This window comes from Mirounga leonina, unplaced genomic scaffold, assembly GCF_011800145.1.
Source record: "Mirounga leonina isolate KUSES-001 unplaced genomic scaffold, KU_Mleo_1.0 Mir_101609, whole genome shotgun sequence".
Taxonomy (NCBI): Eukaryota; Metazoa; Chordata; class Mammalia; order Carnivora; family Phocidae; genus Mirounga; species Mirounga leonina.
In genome coordinates this window covers 11,195,889-11,206,300 of record NW_023270164.1, presented here as the reverse complement: position 1 = coordinate 11,206,300, position 10,412 = coordinate 11,195,889, and the positions used below count along the sequence as shown (strand labels likewise).

The window sequence follows — 10,412 nt, the reverse complement described above, 5'->3', positions numbered from 1 at the left end:
TGAGGGTTCTGGAGGGGAGGGGGGTGGGATGATGGGTTAGCCTGGTGGTGGGTATTGAGGAGGGCACATTCTGCATGGAGCACTGGGTGTTATGCACAAACAATGAATCATGGAACACTTCATCTAAAACTAATGATGTAATGTATGGGGATTAACGTAAGAATAAAAAAATAAAACAAAAACAAAAACAAAAACAACAGAGTGGCATAAAGCAACCACCATTTTATCACCTCATGAATTCTGTGGGTCAGGAGTTCAGATAAGGCATGGCAGAATGGCTTTTTTCTACTCTTAAGTTGTCTGGAATCTCAGCTGGGAAGACAAACAGCTGGAATCATCTGGAGGCTTCTTCACTTATCTGGCACCTTTAATAGGAATGATGTGGCTTAGCAGATACCATCTCCAGCATGCCCATATAAGACCTCTCCAGCAGACGTGGCTTCAGGGTAGTCAGACTACTTACATGGCAGCTCAGGGGTCCCAGCATGAATATTCTAGTGAACAAGACAGAAGTTGCATTGCCTTTTATGACTTAGCCTCAGAAGTCATACACTCTACTGATTGGTTGAAGCAGTCACAAGTCAACCCAGATCTAACTGGAAGGACACACAAGCCCTGTCTCCTGATGAGAGTAGGGTCAAAAAATCTGCAGCTATGTTTTAAACCTGCATTTATGGTCTTCGCATCATTTAGTACAAAGGATCCAGAATTAATGACTCTAAAATGTGAGGCACATTCAGGTATCAGAGCATCCAAGTTTAAAAAAAAAAAAAAATCAGCTTCACAAAAGGACTGTCATCAAGGCCCTGACTTGTGAGCAATTTTAATACTTTCCTATTTGTTTCTGAGCAGCCTTTAAGTCTGAACATACAGAACACATGAGTTTTTAAATGTTACAGAAATAACTGAAGTCTTTAAGAAAAGTAATCTGTATTTGTGTAATAAATAGCAAAAATGGCCCCAATTCTCTACCCTTTTCTTTATTTATGCCCTTTCAATGTGACTTTGAAGCTTCTTCTCACTCCTTGAATCTAGACTAGGCTTTGTAACTTGCTTAGGGCAACAGAATACAGCAGAGGCGAAGGTGTGCCGATTCTGAGCCTTGGCCTCAAGAGGCCTTGCTGCTTCTACTCACTTTTAGAAATCTGCCCAGCTACCATGAAGACAAGCCGGGCTAGCCTGCTTCAGGAGAAGAGATGTAAAGCCCAGGGCTCCTACCCACTACCATTGCCCCAGCTGACCAGCCAACCTCAAAAGCAGAAGCTCCCTGCTGACCTGTAGTTGACAAAGGCATAAGGGAGACCAGCTAAGAACAGCAAAACCACTCAGCTGAACCCAGCCCAAATAGCCAACTCTTGGAAAAATGAACTAAATATTACTATTTTGAGCCACTAACTTTTGAAGTGATTAGATATACAGCAATAGTTAACTGACAGAATTTAGAAGGCAGTTTTTAATGATAAACTGTACCATGGAAATTTCATCACACACTTCAGACCTACTATACTGAATCTTCAGACGCTGAATGATTCTCCAGAGCAGGAACTACTGCTGGCCTCTACTGAGAAGGGCACTCAAGCTAATGCCACAATCACAGAGGGGTCAAAGAGCTGACCCAAAAGAAGAAATCTGTAATAGCAGCCATACAAATAACAAACATCACTCCATCTGTAAGACTCTCATCTTACCTGATGCCAAGACAGCCATAAAGTACCTCCTCAGGCTAGAGGTAAGTGGCACCTGTAATCAGCAGTGAATCAGTTAACTAGAATGTCAGAGTAAAACATCCCACACATCACTAATGAGAGAAATTATTGCTATTAGAATGCCTGTTCTTTTTAGCTATAATCCCCATCCTCTTTTTTAAAAAATATTTATTTATTTATTTATTTGAGAGACAGAGAAAGCACAAGCACAGGGAGGGGCAGAGGGAGAGGGAGACAAGCAGACTCCCTGCTGACCAGGACCCTGAGATCATGACCTGGGCCAAAATCAAGAGCTGGACACTTAACCGACTGAGCCACTCAGGTGCCCCCTTATTTGCCCCAGTGTTACCCTTTGGTGCACTTCAGTAAAGGAAGGGCAGATACCAATTCAAAAAATTAATTACAGGGGCACCTGGGTGGCTCAGTCGTTATGCGTCTGCCTTCGGCTCAGGTCATGATCCCAGGGTCCTGGGATCGAGCCCCACATCGGGCTCCCTGCTCAGCGGGGAGCCTGCTTCTCCCTCTCCCACTGCCCCTGCTTGTGTTCCCCCTCTCGCTGTCTCTCTCTCTGTCAAATAAATAATATTAATTACACACATACACACACACACACACCCCAGAATTCACACATCCAATTATAGGCTGACTTCCAGGCTGACTTCCAAGAGACCCTCTGAGACAGCAAATGTTTGTTCCAACAGTGCAATTTCTCAAAATACTTAGGACATTTTTTGCTTGGATTTGCTTTCTGTTCCTTTGGCATCATATTCCTTTGAATAAGGTCAATGGAAGCAAAATTTTTCCTTTGAGAACGAATTTAATTTTTGGAAACAATCAAATATCATTCAAAGTCCATTCAAGTGAATATGCAATTGAGGTGTGTAAAACCAGTTTTAGTCAGTCACAAGCTGGGAAAAGAAATTGCAAGGCTGATTTATAATTCCAATTCTACAGTTATTAGCTGGCAGGTTAAAACTCGAAAAGCACAAAACCTTCAATGGCTCCCTACTGCTCACAGCACTGATTTCAAACTCCTAGGCCTAGTATTCAAGGCACTCCACAGTGTAGCCACAGCTCACCTTTCCAGTCTTATTTTCCTTGCACAGTCTCTTCTCTAGGGAAGCTAAGTCCCTCACTGCTCCCCACTCACATGTCCTGGTGCTTTCTTGCATCCATGCATCTGTTCATACTCCTCCCCTGGACTGCCCTCTATGTCCATGTCATCTGTCTCTATACCCAATACACTGCCCACCACTGTATGTGACTCAAATAAATATTTATTGAATGAATCAATTCCTTGGGTGGCTTATGAAATGGCTCTGAAGGTAATTCCAAAAAGGAGAGCTCCAAAAACATTTTAAGCAAGGGAATAAGTAGCTAGCCTTCAACATGCATTTTGAGGATAAAGTCAGGAAACACTGGATTAGCAATTGATTTGTAGTCATGCTTACTGACTGCCTAAGAAGGCCTAGTCAATCAGGTACTGAGCCAGAAACGAACTAAAAATTCCAGGCTACTCTAGTCTACCTAGACCATGTATCACTGTGTCATTGTATTTAAGACAGCAGGCCTTGGGAGTTCTGGACTTCTCTGGGTTTCTCTCTCAAAATATACACGTTAAAAACAAACACTACTTCTAGATATATACCTAGAAGTGACATTGCTGGATCATTTAGTATTCTATTTTTAATTTTTTTATGATTTCCATACTGCTTTCCATAGTGGCTGCAACATTTTACATTCCTACCAACAATGTACAAGGGTTCTATTTCTCCACATCCTCACCAACACTTATCTTTTAAAAATATATATAATAGCCATCCTAACAGGTGTGAGGTGATAGCCCATTATGGTCCTGATTTTCATTTCCCTGTTGATTAGTGATGTTGAGCACCTTTTCATATACCTGCTAGCCATAAATATCCAAAAGAACAGAAGTCAGGATCTTGAAGAGATATCTGCACACCCATGCAGCATTATGTATAAGGGTCAAGATACGGAAACAACCCAAATGTTCACTGACAGATGAATGGGTACAGAAAATGTGGCATATACATACAATGGAATATTATTCAACCTTTAAAAAGAAGGGAATCCTACCATTTGCAACAACAAGGATGACCCTAGAGGACATTATGCTAAGTGAAATAAGCCAGTCACAGAAGGAAATACTGCATGATTCCACTTATATGGGGCTATCTACAGTAGTCAAACTCATAGAAACAGAGAGCAGAATGGTGGTTGCCAGGGGCTGAGAGGAAGGGGAAATGGGGAATTACTGTTCAATGAGTATAAAGTTTGTTATATAAGATGAATAAATTCTAGAGATCTGCTGTACAACAGTGCCTATTAAAAATACTATATTGTACACTTAAGAAGTTAAGAGGGTAGATCTCATGTTAAGTGTTATAACACAAAAGAAGAGAACAAGGAAACTTTTGGAGGTAATGGATATGTCTATTACCTTGATTGTGGTGATGGTTTCACAGGTATATGTATATATCCAAACTCATCAAGTTGTATACACTGAATATATGCAGTTTTTGTGTATCAATTATACCTTAGAATTGCTAAAAAAAAAAAAAAAAGCCCACTAGTCTGATAGGTGATGGATATGTCACAAGTTATTATAAACAAAAAAGACTCTAAGAATTTATGAGATCCTTGCCCCTCTGATGAAGTTAAGATTGACACAATAATAAACTGGGAATATTTTCAAAGCATCTGTGTGGTGAAATTAGTTTATATTTGGTTGATCCGCATGAAATTGCCATTGTTGTAGGCCAAAATGTTTTGAGTATTAGCAATTTCATATCATTCAACCTAATACTCCAGAATTTTGTTCATGAACAAAAATAAGTAAAAAAAGAAATGACACCTTCCTTTGGCTTCAAAGCCCTCACACACTCTGGAGAATCTCAATTCTTACAAACTTTTGAGGACTTATAATAAACAAAGAAAAGAAATACACAAAGCCTTGCTTAAACATATACATAATTTCTTAGTTCAAAACACCTAGTTTCCTTTAGGAGTTGTATTCCACTTACCAGACTCAAGGTAATTAGCCTGTGAGTCCCCAGGGGGGTATTAGGTCTCTCCAGCTACATCTCAAATTTCTAGGTCAGATCTGAGCACCCTCTTCCCATGTTCCATTTGCACACTGCAAATAGGCCATCACACCCAGGATTCCTGAATGTCATTTAATGCAAGGGAAGGCTGTTGATGAAAAGGCGTCTAATCATTATTATCACACGTGGGTTGGGGGAGGGGGCTTGATTTTATCCTCGTTTCTTCTGCTTTTCCTGCCCCAGAGTTGCAGCCAGCTGGCTAGACACCCTGGGTCTCTTTCTGGTCAGAGCAGGAGAAGCCTCATAAGCAGGATTCCTAACCCTGCATGTGTGGCTGGAGTGGTGAGGCAATTACCCTCCATCTTCCTGGGCAGCCGCAACAGGACCCTGCGAGGAGGCGCAGGTGCTGCGACTAACTGGCACACTCCCAGGCTACAGTCAACACCACGTGCTCAGAACAGAGGCTCAATTTTAATCCTTCTGAGACACCATTTCAGGAATCAGCCAATACACAGACATGTAATCAATGTAATGCTTTTGGGTGCTTGTGTGGGTCTTGAGCTGGTGAATTTTCCACATTAAAATTTTTAGAATTTTCTGCATAGAAATTTTTAGAATTACCCAAGACAAGTATAAATGCAATCTTCTTTTAATGGTAAATGTTATTTCATGAGAAACACTGAATACATAATTTCAGCTCCAATGGTCAGAAGATCCTGTGCTTTCAAGTTTACTGTTAGAAATGCAAAACAGGGACAGCAAAACTCCATCATCCCACCTCTGTTCCCTCAGTACAGGATGTTTTCCTCTTTCAAAGGTCTTTTTTTTTTTTTTTATAAGATCTTTCATCCAGTGTGTTTTAAATAACTGATTTTCTCTATTTCCCCAAGCAGATTATTGCGTGGTCTAATTAAGCTGTCCCTCAGGAAATATCATCCCTGACATGCAAAGAGAGACAAAACAATGGTGGCAGATTGTGGAAACAGGAATATTTCATTTCCACCAACTGAAAAACTATAAAAATCAAAAGTGCCAAAATTGCTCCTAAGCTATTTACATGCAGTGTTTAAAATATCAGTAATGCACAGGAGACTGGTAAAAGGTTCTTAGTTTATTTACTGTTCCCAGGTTCTGAATTCAGAACCCCGTATTTCTACTTTGACAGTTGACAGCATTACAACCAGGTTCAGAAGGTTCTGTTGCAGACAATGTAAATGATGCCCATTTTTGCATGGACCTTTCTCAGAAGTAAAGCTGAGAGGGAACTGAGTCTCAGATGTTCACTCTTATAGGACTCATCAAATAATTCCATAAGGATTTGATGAAAGACCTTGGGCTGGAATGTGGGAAACCTGGGTGTTAGCTCAAATTTCTAGTTCATTACCACACTATTTTTATTATAGTGGCTTTGTAGTAAATTTTAATCTGGTAGAACAAACTCTCCTCACAAAATTTCCTGATGATTCTTGGCATTTATTCTTTCCAAAATGCAAATCTGACTGTGACAGTCCTTAGTGTAAAACCCTTCCATTGCTCCCCAGTGCTCACAGATTTCTTTGTAGGCCCCTGTAGGGCTGTGATTTAGTAAGTGGAGAGTACAAGTTTAGGGCCAAAGCTGACTGCTCAAAAGGAGAGGTGAGTCACTGATACCACCAGAGAGCTCCTTTCTTTGCCCTGGTTCTTCACTAGGCTCACTCTCTCCTTTTAATAAGTATTGAACAAATATTTAACAATGGTTTGCACGGGTGCTATGTCAGGGTCCCTAAGACCACCTCCAACTTCAATGATTCACTAGGAGGACCCACAGAACTCAGCATATAATCATACTCTTGGCTATAATTTACCACAGTGAAAGGATACAAAGCAAAATCAGCAAAGGGAAAATGCACACTAGATGAAATACAGGGGAGATCAGGCACAAGCTTCCCAGAGTCCTCTCCCAGTGGAGTTACACAAGGATGCACTTAATCTCCCTAGCAACGAGTTGTGACAACACATGTGAAACGCTGTCTACTAGGGAAGCTCATTATGGACTCAGGACCCAGGTTTTGATTGGAGGCTGGTTACATAGGCACCCTCTGACTGGCAAATACCCAAATTCCAGACTCCCAAGAAGGAAAGCAGGTGTTCTGCAGAAACTACATTGTTTGTATAAACAGTTCAGGCACAATGAGTCACCTTTATCAATCAGTTCTGGGAATGGTGGGAACCCTCCTGAAAATCAAGTTCCCAGATGCCCACCAAGGGACAACCCTGTAAGCAGGCCTTTCAAAGTCAGGTCTGCTATGAGACTTTTTTGCACAGATGCCAATCATTAGCCTGGGCAGGCACCAACAAATCCTGTCCAGATGTGGATGGGGGAAACAAAATCATGAGAGTTCTCTGAGCAAGATACTAAGTGGAACAGGAATGGAGAAACACCTACCTTCTCCCAGTGGCAAAAAGGAAGGGGCAATGAGGACTGCTTCTTGGGAGAGGCAATGCCTGAGCCAGGTCTGGACACATGACAGATGTTGTGGTATATCTAGATTTAAATCCCAACCAGCTGGGTGATTCACTAGACTAAGCTATATCTCAGGAAATGAGTGACCCGCATGGACCAGGGCTATTGATCACTTTGATTCCCTGCTTAAACTTTGCATGGCTTCCAAACCTCTTGCAAGGCATGTGGCCTTGCTAGAGGTGGTGCCAACCTATTTCTCCAGCCCCACCTATGCCTCTCTGCCCCTTCACTCTCTGTGATCCAGCCATTCTGGCCTCATTTCAGTGCCTGGAATATGCTTCCTCCTTCTATTTCCAAGGCTCTGCACATACTGTTCACCCCCTTACCCACCCATTGTTCATCATCACCCTACCTACTTCAACATCTAATTCCTATTCATGTCAGATTTCAGTCCAAACGACACTCCTCAGGACAGCCTTTCCTCACCTGCCCAGAGTATATCAGAACCCCTGTCATTTGCTTTCCAGCACCAGGAACTTCTCCTCTATCACTGTGAGCACATTAAAGTCCATTTTTTTTTACACTTACCCACTTCAAGAAGGCAGAGACTATGCCTGTGTTATTCACAGTGATAACCTCTGAGCCTAACAGGGTACTTATCACATAGTGGGCATTCAGTAAATGTATGAAAGTATGAACGAGGGTTCATGCTCAGTCCATGTGGTCTGTGGGAGGGCAACTCTGTCCCTCCCTCCCTAGCAAATACACACCTTCTGGGTCTGAGGCACAAGGACCCAGGCTATACCAACAGGTCATCCAAGGGTTTTGACAGTATTGGGAAAGAGGCACTGCACCTGCTGCAGACAGCCTGTCTGGGAGTGAAACTAACTCAGAGGAAAGCAAAGCTGAGAGAAGGAGATTCAGGGCTGCGATGAGGATATAGCCATACCTACAAGCAGCAGTCCATGCGCTATTCATTTACCAATAAACTTTCTTTTTGTTTCTTGTTGAGCTGGGATTCTGACACATGTAACTAAGAATCCCAATACAAAAATAATAACTGGGATTAGACATGTAGGTGGTCCCAAAGAACAACAGAAAGACCATCAGCAAGCCTAACTTGTAATGACCTGAGCTAACTGGCCTGAGGAATCCTCATCGTTCCTTAAACTATGCACAGGCTTGGTTCTGGTGGTGCAGGGAGAAGACACTCTGGCTGGGGAGTAGAGCACAGGCATCCTGGCTAGTCATAATCCTAAAGACCACCCTGTTCCTCACCACAGGGCTAAAAAACTGTTTGCACCTGTGACAGCAGAATCACTTCCTCTCATCTATGAAAACTCACAGAACCCAGACCTCTCAACAGACTGGAGAGAGACAAAAATCTCCCTTATTTTCAAAGGCGTGGAATATCATCATTACAAATAAAAAGTGTGAATTGCACTCCAAACTCCATTATAGACCAAATTAATGAAGCACTGGCTGGATAAGAAATAGTCACTACCAGCTAGCATGGGTTCTTCAAAATCAGGACACACTCAACTTACCCTAGACGCCTTTCTGTTCCAGTCGCTTGATGCATTCATTGAGATAAATCTTTGTAAGTACAGTATATGTGCAGGTAGCTGACAAAGGCCATCAGGATTGTCCAGTTGGGAGGATGAAGACCTGCAGCTGCAGACAGGTAAACCTGAAAGGTGTCTTGTGGGGGGACACAGAGCTACGTCCTTGGCCCTGTTCTGATCAAAACTCTGATCAGTAACATAGATGAACCTACTAGGTTACTGACCTAGGAGGGGTCTGACCTCTGATGAATGTTACCCCTCCTAGGTCAGTTATCAGAGGAAAGGGGAGAATTCAAAAGCTATTATGATAAGAAAAAAACCAGGATGAAATTTCACTAGAATGTATGTAGAGCCCCTGCAATTTTAAAAACTCTTATTTCCTGAATGCAGGGTGACAGCAGTTCAGTTTTTGATGCCAGCAAATACCACACGGGGTGATGCAGCTACTCAATTTGGGCTGAATTCAGAACATACCATCTACCTCAGTTGGAACAATGAAGTTCCAGTCTGGGTATTACAGAGAAACAATGACTAACAAAAGTGAATCCAGAGACGGGAACCAAGATTACAAAAAGGTTTGGGAATCATGTCACACAAATGACAGCTAGAAGGGTGAGAATGTAAATTGGTACGGTCATTTTGGGTAGCAAAATGATATAAAACTGAAAACATCCATACCTTGTGACCCAGCAATCTCATTTCTAGATACATATCTTGGAGAAACTCTCACAAACTTACATAATTACCAATACAGAATTTTTTATAAAAGCAAAATTCAGGAAGTACTTAAGCTTTTGTCAATAGGAGAGTGGCTAGACAGAATAAGGTCAATTCACACCTGGGATACTTTACAGCCACTGAAAACAATGATGTAGGTCTACTTACCAAACAGGATGGGCTAAGTTTGCCAAAGTAACAAAAGGAACCTAAAATCTGAGCTTAACACAATCAAAGTCGATTTATTCCTTATGCTACATGTTTCAAGTGAGTTGGCAAAAAAGCTAAATGTAGTTATTCTCAGACCCAGGCTGACAGAGGACCCATCTCTATTTGCCAGGGACATGAAAGGCAATAAATTTCATATTGGCTCTTAAAATCTCCATCTGGAAGGGTACCCATTATACTGTTGACATTTCATTGACCAAAGCAAGTCACATGGCCACACCTAACTTCCAAAGGGGCAGGAACTACAATCCTACCATATGCCCAGAAGGCAGACAGCCAAAAATATTATGTTATATATAATGACTAATACAATATACAGTATGGAAAGATTAATACAAAATATATGAAAAGGTCTACGACATTTTACTGTGTGGACAAAACACATAGACACATTCATAATACCACCATTTATGTAAGTTAAAACAGAGATCCAAAACAAATCTATATGTTGTCTATACATACCTATAGATGCATGAAACGGAGGAGGGAGGAGGATGACACTGGAAGAGGTGATCAAAGGGAAATAATCATTTCTGTAAAGGAAAAATATGACAAAATCTTAATTGCTGAAAATCTGGCTGGTGGAGAGTTGAGTGTTCATTATATTAATGTATGAATTTTTCCACTGTGTTAAAATCCTTGAAATAAGAAGCTGTTGAGGGGCACCTGGGTGGCTCGGTCGTTA

General features: G+C 41.5%; 1 protein-coding gene across 3 annotated transcripts in view; it reads right to left on the bottom strand.

Annotated features, from left to right (window-relative positions):
• JADE3 (jade family PHD finger 3) overlaps positions 1-10,412 on the bottom strand; it is a 133,400-nt gene that overhangs the window by 78,412 nt on the left and 44,576 nt on the right. For 2 of the 3 annotated variants that reach the window (XM_035003713.1, XM_035003696.1), the window contains exon 2: positions 10,190-10,260. The gene's annotated coding sequence lies outside the window, so the exon portion shown is untranslated. Of the gene's footprint in view, positions 1-8,764; positions 8,892-10,189; positions 10,261-10,412 lie in introns of all 3 variants that reach the window. The other variant, XM_035003703.1, reaches the window with a different exon arrangement.